Below are 11,713 nucleotides of genomic sequence, written 5' to 3' on the forward strand. Positions count from 1 at the left end.
ACTAAAGCTGTAGACGTGTTTTGGAGAATTGGCATTTGTTATTCATTGTGTTGAATTGTGTCCTCACATGAAAAACATATGTTGAAGTCCTAATTCTCAGAATGTGAATGTGACCTTATTTGTAAGTAGTGTTGTTGCAGATACAATTAATTAGGGTGAGGTCATATAGGTTGGCCCTTAATCCAAAATGACTAGCCGTTGTAAAAAGTGAAGACATAGAAACACTTAGTGGGAGAAAACCAGGAGACAACTGAGTCAGAGGTTGAAATTGCAAGCCAAGGAATTCCAAGAATTGGTGATAAACATCAGAAGCTAAAAAAAGCAAGGAAGGATTCTCCCGTACAGGTTTCAGAGAGACCAAGGCTCCACTGACACCTTGATTTTGTACTTCTAGCCTCCAGAACTGTGAGACAATAAATTTCTGTTTGTAACACTTTGTTATAGCAGGTCTAGGAAACTAAGATAGCATTATATATGATTGAATCTTTCAGCCCATGAAATGGTATATCCCTTTATTTAGGTGTCTGTAATTCCTCTTAATGTTTTTATAGTTTTTTAAGTGTAGGGATCTCACATCTTTTTTATGTTTATTCTAGATCTTTGATATTTTATGGTCATTTACATGGTAAGACTTAATATTTTAAATAATTTTCAGTATAAATATAGAATTACAATTAACCTTTGTATATTGGTCTTGAAGCCGGCACTCTTGCTAAGTTCACTTATTAATACTAATAGTTCATCCATATATATGTATACTTTTATCCATATACAGGGTCCAGCAGAAGTAAGGCCCACTTGAATTTGGTTTGTTGGGTAATAATATGGGTATAATGATTTATAGTTTTAACTTGAACATTTCACCTAAAATGTCACATCGTGTGCTTGAGTGTGATATTGTTATATTACAGAATTACATGCTTATGGTAATAAAAGATTTTGTAATTAAAAGGGGAGTTATTTGTGCCAGATCCTGTATTTTAAAATTTTCTAAGTTTCCAACTATATAGAGAATAATGACAAATTTCTTTCTTTCTTCTCAAGCATGTAACTTTTATTTCACTTTTTTAATCTATTACATTACCTTAAACCTCTAGTCATGGGTTAAATTGAAATGGTGATGTTGGGTATCTGTGTCTTCTTTATGCTATATTGCTTTCAACATAAAATCATTTTTATACAGGGGTGGGCAAAAGTAGACTAATAATAATAATACAATAATAAGTAAATAATAATATAAGAATAAACTCTGTTTTGGGTACTCACAACTGTAAACCTGTTTTCCCACCCCTGTATTTGCTTTAGAATTTTTGCAATTACCTGTGGGGGATTACATATGATAAATTGTTTGCAACACCACCCATGAAGAGGGAGATTCTATTTCCCACTCATTGTTTTTGGGTTGGCCTTTGAATTATTTTGACTAATATGATATGGCAGATGTGGTATCACTGAATTCCCAATCATGGTCTTCAATAGTCCTTGCAGGTTCTGCTTTTATTTGCTTGAAACGTTCCCACCACCATGTCATGGTTAGATGGGTTAAACGGCTGAGTGATGTAAAATCACAGGCAGAGAGCAGCCCCATGGCCAGCACCAGCCAAGGCCCCATACACGCAAGTGGAGCACCCTTAGATCCACCAGGTCGTTAGATGACGGCAGCCTCATGAGCAAGCCCACGCAAGATCAGCGCAACTGCCTGACTAAGCCCAAATTGTAGAAAAATTAATAAATTAACACATGGTTCTTGTTTTAAGCCAGTAATTTTGGGGTGCTTTGTTACTTTGCAATAGATAAGTTATAGAATTGATACCTAGAAGTGGAGTACTGCCATAACTAAAACTTTAAAAATGTGACATTACCTTTGAGGCTAGGCAGCAGGCAGAGTCTGGAAAGCCAGCAAGGAGACTGTTGGTAGAGACTGGAAGAACAGTGGGGAATTGTTGTTGGAGGCTGGACAGCCAGTGTTGTGGGGTGGCAAAATGTGTGCCAGCGCTGCCACCTATACGAACTTGGAAGAGAGAAAATGTACTTGATGAACTCGTGGGTCTGGCTTGGGAGGTTTCCAGGAAGAATATTCAAAGTGCCTATTGATCTATTTTACACACCTATGGTAAGGTGCTGCAAAAAAGAAATAAGCTAAAGAAGGAACTGTTTCATTTTCAAGAAGAAGGTAGACAAAATATAAAGGGTCCAGGAAAATCTCTCCTACTAGCAAAATATCACCAAAAATAAGAAATGGACCCTGATCCATATGGCTCAGTTGGTTGGGTATCACAGGTCAGGGTGCATGTGAGGGACAACTGAACAATATTTCTCTTTCACATCAATGTTTCTTTCCCTCTCTTTCTCCCTCTCTTCTCCTCTCTCTAAAATTAATAAGAAAGAAATGGCTTCAGAAGAAAGGTTAAATCTAGGGCATTGGCCTTGAAGTTAAGATCAACTTGAGTGCAGATGTAAGACCACGTTAGGATTTAAACAATGCCTCATAGACCTTCTAATCTATACAAAGGGGCTTCTAAGAAACATAAGGGACTTGTCCCATAGCAATCTGACACCCACAGTGGAGAGAGCTGTGTCTCAGAAGTATGTGTGATTTGAGGGGGCATGGAGTGAATCCCAGTAAGATTCATAAAGTACCTACAAAGCTTTTCAGGGAAATATTTTGGCAAAATCAAAATTTTAAACCATAAGGAGTAGTAACAGCTTGAAATTAAAATGATCTCTGGGTTCCCAACTTTCTATGGCCAGAGAGAAGCTGGAAGAGCTACTCAATTGCAAATATGAACCGTTTCTTATGGAAAAGAAAAGTTTCTCAGGGGAGACAAAGTCATGAGCCCAGAGGGGAGAAGTGAAAGCTCCCCCAAAAAAAGGAGTGGGGAGATTATGAAATCATTCCCAGAGAAGAAAACAAAGAACATCCCTGTCTGTAGAGTTTGAGAATCTGACAACAGGTGCCCAGGTGGTGAATTACTATGGGTCAGTGCTGTCCGTTCTTTCTCCTTTTGAACAGGAATGTCCGTTGGAGTCATTATGTCTCTGTATCATCAGGTATATTAGGAAGGGGAGGAGCAGGGGAACATGTGAGTAGGTGGCTTGCTGCAGTATATGCTGGGGAGAGCTCTGGGAGATCTCACTGTTCTAAGTTAAGAGTCTGTACCAATTCTTAAGCCACCACACACCACCCGAGATGCCTGGTGCTTCTGCACTCTGAGCCCTTTTGGAGTCCTGTGGAGGGGATGGACTTCATTCTAGGGAGAGCCCACCCCTGCATGTATAAGATAGTTTCCTCCCTATATAAGTTACCACCCCTCCATAAGCTTCTAAACCCTTCCATTCTTTATTATTTCCTTTCCCATTCTTTTTGCCCTTTGTATGTATCCTTTTTTCATTCCTCTAATGCCAGTTTAAGAAAAAGACATATTTTTTAAACCTTTATTGTATTTTTTTCCATTACCATTTAGTCTCCTTATGCCCCCTCCCCACAGCAATCACCACATGTCCATATTTTTAATCACAATTTAGTCCTGTCAATTCTACTCCCAAATATTTTTCACTGTTTTGCTTTTTGAGGGAAGCAGGAGAACATGTCTGAAGGGCTCATCTCCTGCCATTCTGCCCCATGCCAGGAAATGAGCCTGTCATGAGTGGGAAGTGGTGGGGATTCCAGGAGGCCAAGGTTCATCCTATGGCTGGAGAAAGCCAAGGATGTAAGCAGTTCGTGAGTCCTGTTTACCACCCACATATGCTCCCAAGACACTCCATGGGGGAACAGAGGGGAGGGTGGGAGGACCCCAGATCCTCTTCTCACCCTGTGTTAGTGGATAGGGGGTGGCTTTCTTTCCAAAGCTGTTCCAATTTTATTTGGAAAGAGAACATCTGTAGTACTGGAAAGGCATGTCTGTCTGTTTGTCTGTTTACCTGCCTGCCTGCCTACCTATCAGTGTTCCTCCGTGGTCTAGAGGGGGCTCTGTGCTTCCCTGACCAAGCACCACCACCCCTACCTCTAGATTATTGGTCTGGGCGTCAGAGTCCCCTCCCTACCTTGGCTCTATTGGACTGCCTGACTTGGGGAGTGGTTATGAATTTAATTATTTTATTTTTCCAGATCGGTAGATTAACCTGTCCATCAAAAGCAGGCCAGGCCTTCTTTACCTCTCCACCTCTCAGGACTGCCTGGCCAGTCCCTAGAGCAAGGAAGTCCATAGCTTACCTGGGCCTGGGGGCAATGGAAGAAGTTTTAATTAGGGAGAAGCAGTGTATATAAATGTGGGCCAGTGAGTTTTATTTAATGATGCATTTAGGTTTGAATATGTTTATCTGCAAAGAATATATGAAAATAAACATTCATAGCAACATGCATATATAGGCAGGCATTTTTGTAAGTTGTCTGTGATTTAAATTACTGTGAATATGGGTGTGCATGTACAAGGAAGGATATAAGGAGTTGAATATTAATTAGGCTGTGACATTATCCTCAGTAGTTTCAGGCAACCTTGACCATGACAAGACAGATAGGCAGCTTTCTGCATGCTGTGTCTCTCTGGGACCAGCCTCATGCCCTCCCACAATCTTAGACTTTAGAGTTGGAAGGCACTTTGATGATTACATGATCTGAGGCTTGTGAAGTGCTTGAGTCCCTGGTGCAACATTCTGGAAGAAGTCTCCAGTCCCTCTTTATGCACCTTTCAAGACAAGGAGTTGCCCTGGCCAGGTAGCTCAGTTGGTTAGAATGCCGTCCCAATACGCCAAGGCTGCAAGTTCAATCACCAGTCAGGGCACATACCTAGGTTGCAGGTTCTATCTCTGGTCAGGGTACATAGGCAGCCTACCAATGTCTGCCTGTCTGTCTGTCTGTCTCTCTCTCTCCCTGCCACCCTTTCTTTCTCTCTAAAATCAATAAACATATCCTCAGGTGAGGATTTAAAAAAGAACCAATGAATGCATAAATAAGTGGAACAACAAATTGATGTTTCTCTCTCCCTCTCTAAAAATCAATAGATAAAAAAAAAATTTAAAAATACAAGATACCTCCAAAACTACAGGCTGGAGAAAAATCAGACTATTTCAGCAATGCTGTTTCATTTCAAGGCAGATACATTTCCTAACAAATGTTTATCAGCAATAAATGAAAATCTTTTCTGAAGACATTTTCAGCCTTCTAGAATTTGGTTAGTAATGCAATGCATCTATAACATGTTAAATTCAAATGTGATCTAAGGAAAAATAATTGAGAATGGGTCATACATTTTTGTAAGTGCTTATTTAATCAGCTTCATATCTAATATGTAAAAATAAATTTTGTATGCAAAAAAACAAAAAGACAAGGAATTGGCAGTTCACTGGCAGCTCCTTTCACAGTGGGCAATTCTGCCTTCAGGAAGGTTCTGATCACAAGCCAAGCCACAGAAAGGTATTCCTCTTCTTCCCCTCTTCTGCCTTCACCCTCACTTATGTAATTCAGCTCTGGGGTTTTATCAGTCATTGTATTAAAGTTATCAAATACTGTTTAGCCAGAGCCAGTACTGGGCACTAGAGACACATAGATGGATGAGGTAAATTTTGGCTTTTAAAGTTCATGACTTGGAGGGAAGGCAGACATGGAAAAATTATCAATCAGAATAGAAGAGAGAGTGATTAACTTGGCCTGGAGAAGGGAGGTGGCTTTCAGGTAAGGATTCATGGAGGTAGGAAGACACCTGAGTTAAATCAGAGGGCAAAGTCAAGCAGAGGGAACTCTGTAGTCAGTGCTGCATCCTCTCCCAACATGCTCTCTTGCTGTGTCCTTAGCTCTGGGCTTTTCTCTTCTGCTAAGCCCAGAAGTCCAGAGAAGAGAAAATAGGCTTAGAAATCCCTAAGGCCAGGGCAGGGTCAGGCAGAGGTACCGGCAGAGCTGAAAGTACCACCACAGAAACCCAGCAGTCAGCCAACTGCCCCATGGGGCCCAGATCTATGCTTGACTCCCCTGTGGGAGAGTCCCAGAGGAGGGGACAGGCCCTGATGCTGGAAATCCTTGTCCTAGCTCACAAATAGAGCTTACAAGACAGTGTGCTAGCCCAGGAGGCAGCCCTAACCTCTGGCTCTAGCGGGGGGTCCAGACCCCTGGCCCAGAGTAGGAAAGGCCGTGGAGGAAAAAAGGAAAGGCAATGGGCCTGATCTGGCTGAACAGCTCTTGCCTCATGGACCACTATTATGGACTTGGGCTTCTAATTAACGCTCCTTGACATTCCAAGCACACACACACATCTGTCAGCACTCCATGGTCACATCAGCCCAGCTCAACACTGGTCATCGATTCTCAAACTAGACAAGGTTCTAGGGCACTGAGGAGGAAAAAAGGAATGAAGCAAATGAGTTTCTACTGTGCCAGGCTCTAAAATAGTGTTGAGTGCTTCAAATTCATTTATTTTATTTTTTTAAAGATTTTATTTTTATTTATTTTTATACAGAGGGGAAGGGAAAGAGAAAGGGAAGGAGACAAACATCAGTGTGTGGTTGCCTCTCACATGCTCCCCACTGAGGACCTGGCCCACAACCCAGGCATGTGCCCTGACCAGGAATGGAACCGGCGACCCTTCAGTGTGCAGGCTGGCACTCAGTCCACTGAGCTACACCAGCCAAGGCTGAAATTCATTTTTTAATACCACAGCTCTCAACTTCAGCCTTGTCCTTAAGGAAAGTTACACACTATATTAACAAAACTTATCTTTGATTGGTAGATTATTAGAGGACTTTGTTTCAGTATTTTACATAACAATATATTATCAGAAATAAAATATTACTAGCAGTCAAAATGACAAATGCCCAGTATATCTGTAATTTGTATGGATTAGACAAGAAAGAATCTCCAAAGGCTTTTCCAGCCTTAATAATTTATGATTCAGATGCAATAACTAAGTGTATGTATAGATAAAATACATACATGCTATTTCCCATTTTTTATGGAAAGGGTCTGGCATTAGCATTGTAGTACTGACTTCTGTCCACTCTCTCATTCTTCTCAGTCCAGGTAGTGGCTTCTCCCAATGGAGAGTTAGGAAGGAGAAACAAGTGCAGTCTAAGCCTCCTTCTCTTTTGTTTCTACTTGGAAGCAAGTTGTCACCAGGGAACATTAGTTCAGGTTTTATGGGGGGGGGGGGGTTGTTTTGTTTTTTTGGTTTTGGTTCTTCTCTACTTTAAGTCTCACAGCAGCAGGCCTTGCCATGAGGGAAGGTTATAGCCTCCAACCTGGCCTTTTCCAATGAAGGTGACATATGCTTATTTACTATTTCTTGAGTCTTATTTCTCAACTGGTTTATAAGTTAGTGGGGAAGAAGAGTGCTAATTATTGGAGTCCCTTTCAACCCCCAATAATTTAGTGGAAGGAATGCTAGAATCAGGACATACAAGTCGAGGTTGTAATCCTATCTGCCACTTATGAGTTGTGCCCTAGAGTAAATCACTTACCACTTAAAGCCTCAATTTCTTAACTGATGAAGGAGTCTAGGTTCTTGATTATAAGCAACAGAAACCAGGTCTGGCTATTTTAAGCCAAAAAAGGGAAAATATGTGGTAAAGATATTGGTGACTTACAGAATGATGAGAATTAAAAGAAAAGGTTTTCATAATGAGCAGAACCAGAAACCTCCCAAGATCTGTCAGCCAGAATAGCTTGATCCACATCACTGCTGTGGCTGAAATAAACCTGTGCCAACATTCTGTCTTTCTGTCTGCATTAGCTAAGTGCCAAAATAACCTTCCAAATTACAGAGGTACACAATGAAAGTTTATTTCTGTCCATCATGGGTGCTCCTGGTCTTGTGCCCTTCCTGGGCAGCTCTCCTTCAGGACCCAGTGATTCAGGGACCCAGACTCCTTACATCTTGTGTCTCTGTCCTCTTCTATGTCCGTGGAGTCCTCTCCCATTCAGCTAGTGGTGGGACAAGAGAGGGAAAAGATCATACGTGAGAGGTTTGTACAAATCAGGCCTAGATGTTAGGCTTCATTTGTATTGACAGTGCATTGTCCAGAACCCAAGTCGCATGGCTGCACCTAACTAGAAGGAAAATGTAGTCCATCTATATGCCCTGGAAAATAAGAAAATGGGCTTTAGTGAACATTTGACTGTCTGTCACAACATCACTCGAACAAGATGTAAAGTTCTGAGAATGGTCATCTGATGGCCAAGTGTAGGTTGCATGCTAACCTACTGGCCATATGAGAAAGAAAATACAGGAAGAATCTATCCTTCTTTACTTCCATGGTGAGAGGAGGCAGTAGGAGGCAGTAGGAGGCACAGGAATGCCCTCACAAGGAAGAATTTCCCTCAAAGGGGGATCAGGGCGCTTAGAAACTGGGGAAACTTGGTTGCCAAAAAATGACGAGTGTCCAGTCTATCTGTAATCTGCATGGGTTAAATAAAGTCTTTAAGGGCTTTTCTTAGCTTTAATAGTTTATGATTTGGATGCAAGAACTAAAAATCCAGACATTTCTAGACATTTCTAATAAGGGCAGTAGCCCTCTCTGAGTCAGTCCTAAGGGCCTCCCTCACTCTCAGAAAAGCAAGTAATTCACAGAACAAAATAGTATTTGTCAATGTATGGGAAAATGTTAGTGGTAGAACCATATAGTCTAGGAAAAGTATGATTCAGTAACATAACATGTTAAAATAGAAAACAGCCCAACAAGGTCATGACCTTAAAATATTTTTTCTAGGTTTGCCGCTATTGGGTTAGCCAGAAAGTTGGTTGGGTTTTTTCCATAAAATGGCTCTAGTAGCACTTGGTTGTCTTTAACTTCATTTGCACCAATTTTGTTAGATTGTATTGTGAAAGCTATCATATCAGCATGCATTTAAAAAAATTAAAATTGGTGAATTTTTGTGTAGCCATGTTAATACTAAAGATGGAATGCACAAGATTTTCAGCATATTATGCTTTATTATTTCAAGAAAGGTAAAAATGCAACTGAAACACAAAAAAATATTTCTGCAATGTATGGAGAAGGTGCTATGACTGATTGAACATGTCAAAAGTGGTTTGCAAAGATTCGAGCTGGAGATTTCTTGCCAGACAATGTTCCACAGTTGGGTAGGCCAGTTGAAGTTGGTACCAATCAAATGGAGACATCATTTGAGAACAATAAACATTATACCATGCGGAAGATAGCTGACATACTTGTTAGGTAGGGTAGATAGTAAATCAAGGTAGGGAAGTGGAAGGAGACAAGTCTCACCCACTAACTCAGCAGTCCTGAGCCTGGCCTAGTAGTATTGCCAGGTGTTGCAACATCACAAGAAACACCATGTTAACACCTTGAAATTCTATGTATTGTTTCCACTATCTGGGAAAGAAAGCCTTTGAAACTATGTATTCATCCCTAGGTCTAGGAGAGGGAAAAGGAGAGGGTCCACGGTGCCCAGAGGAAAAGCCCATAAAACACCTTTGGTCAATTGCCTACCTCTGGTCACTAACTGTTTTACCAAGGAGTCCCTAGTGCTTACAGAAAGAGCCCATAAATAACTTTAGGTAATTGCCTCAACTTTAATCAACTTCTTCTTGTCATGTATCTGTTTTACAACAAGATATTCAAACCTAGTCTGGAGCAAGATAAGAATTCAGGCTAACAGACCCCCACACATACCTATGTTTGGGTAGTCGCATTCCCCCAGGGAAGCTGGCACCACCTTTACTCGTCAGTCAATAAATAATTTCTTCACCCCCATCCCACCAACTATGTAAGTCCTCAAGACAAAGGACCTGATACCCTTGCCACTCTTGCCTTTTGCTGCCCTTACCTTGACCTGCCCCGAAGCTATGCCTTTTAACTCTGACCTCAGCAAGGCTAGCGCTCTTCCAAGAGAATGTATCACCAACAAACCTTGCTTACATGCTACTAGACTTGCTGACCTGTAATTCTTTACTGCCTCAGCCAGGCAAGAAGAACTGAGTTTCTCCTGTAACATACTCAGAATATCCAAATCAATAAAGTTATTGGTGAAAATGAAAGATATGTCTTATTTTATGGAAAAACCCATACAGGCTTTTTGGCCAACCCAATACTAAAAGATACCTAATGGTAATGGAGAACCCCCAGCCTATGCTGTTCTGGAACAGCTGTGAGGTCTGATTGTACACCACCAAGAAGCATGACTCCCAATGCCAGAGTTTGGTGAAGAGGAAAGGAATATTTTTTTAAGATTTTTATTTACTTATTTTAGGGAGAGGGGAAGGGAGAGAGAAAGAGAGAGAGAAACATCAATGTGTGGTTGCCTCTTGTGCGCCCCCAACTGGGGACCTGGCCTGCAACCCAGGCATGTGCCCTGACTAGGGATGGAACTGACAGCCCTTTGATTCGCAGGCCCGCGCTCAATCCACTGAGCCACACCAGCTAGGGCAAGGAATTGTTTATTTAAAAGTTATCCAGATTTAGAATAATGGCAGAATTCTGCCATTAAGTCCCATTCCCTTTAAAACACACACATGCACTCACACACACACACACACAGTCCTGCCTCCCTTTGCCAAATCAGGCCAGTTTCAGAATATGCCAGTCAGTGGCACCATCTTTTAGGAAAACAGAAGTCTGTAGTTCAGCACTCCCAGTCATAGTTCAGTATCCCAGGCATCTTCCATTAGTCCATGCTTGGCTGGGCAAGTCCTGCAATTCCCAGAACCATCATCCATATTGCCCTGTTCCCCAGGCAGGGTTCTCAGCGGTTCTCTTTCTTTCTCCTGCTCTTAATCCAAAACCACATGGCACCTCCTTGTGGATCAGACCTCATGGTGGGCTGCAGGTGGCCCTTTTACACCCTTTCAAACCGCATGGCTGCCCACCCTTAGTTTTAAATACTTAGTCTTAAATACTCAAAGCTTCTTGCATGACCTCATCACCAACTCCTCTCACAATGAGCTATATTTGCCAATTCTCCTGTATTGTGCATATAGTGATTTGGCTGCCATCCCCACTCAGGGCAAACATGACTGAGTGATCCAGGGGCCTCCACCTTCCCTGGCTACCTGACAAGTCAGGATACACCCTTAAAGTCAAGTGCATGCCTTTTGCACCTTTTGCACCTTTTGTCCCAGGGCGGTAGCACAGTTTCCCTTCAGGGAAGATGCCGCTATCTACAGGCCATTGTTATGAAAAGTATCATCTGCTTCTCCCCTTCTCTCCGACCATGAGCTGTGAGAGAACATGCTCTGTACCCTGTTTCAACAGTTTTGCCCTACATTAATTCTCAAGTAGACTTCTAAAACCTAAAATAAATTAACAGGTATAAATTTTAGGGCTTATTCAGGTATGGAGGAAACTTTTTCATGGCCAATTTACATCCAAATCTGAGACCTCATGCTTCTACATTGGCAGAAAATTTAATCTGCCACTGTTAGCATTCCCAAGAAGATTGACACCAGAGGTAGGTATGGGGCCCAGGGTGGGTCTCACCTGCCACCAATGCATCATGGAGGCTCTGCAGCTATTGGCTCAATAGTCATCTGGTTACCTCAGAGATGGCCATTGCCCAGTCTGCATGTTATCACTGGGACCTTGGGGCATGAGCATCTTCAGCAAGGATACAACTTCTTTTTTTGTTTTGAATTTTTTAAAATTTATTTTTAAAGAGAGAGACAAACATCCGTTTGTTGTTCCAGTTATTTATGCATTCATTGGTTGATTCTTGTATGTGCCCTGCCTGACCTGGGGATCGAACCTGGCCAGGGAAAGGATACAACTT

The sequence above is a fragment of the Phyllostomus discolor genome, chromosome 5 (assembly GCF_004126475.2).
Source record: "Phyllostomus discolor isolate MPI-MPIP mPhyDis1 chromosome 5, mPhyDis1.pri.v3, whole genome shotgun sequence".
NCBI lineage: Eukaryota > Metazoa > Chordata > Mammalia > Chiroptera > Phyllostomidae > Phyllostomus > Phyllostomus discolor.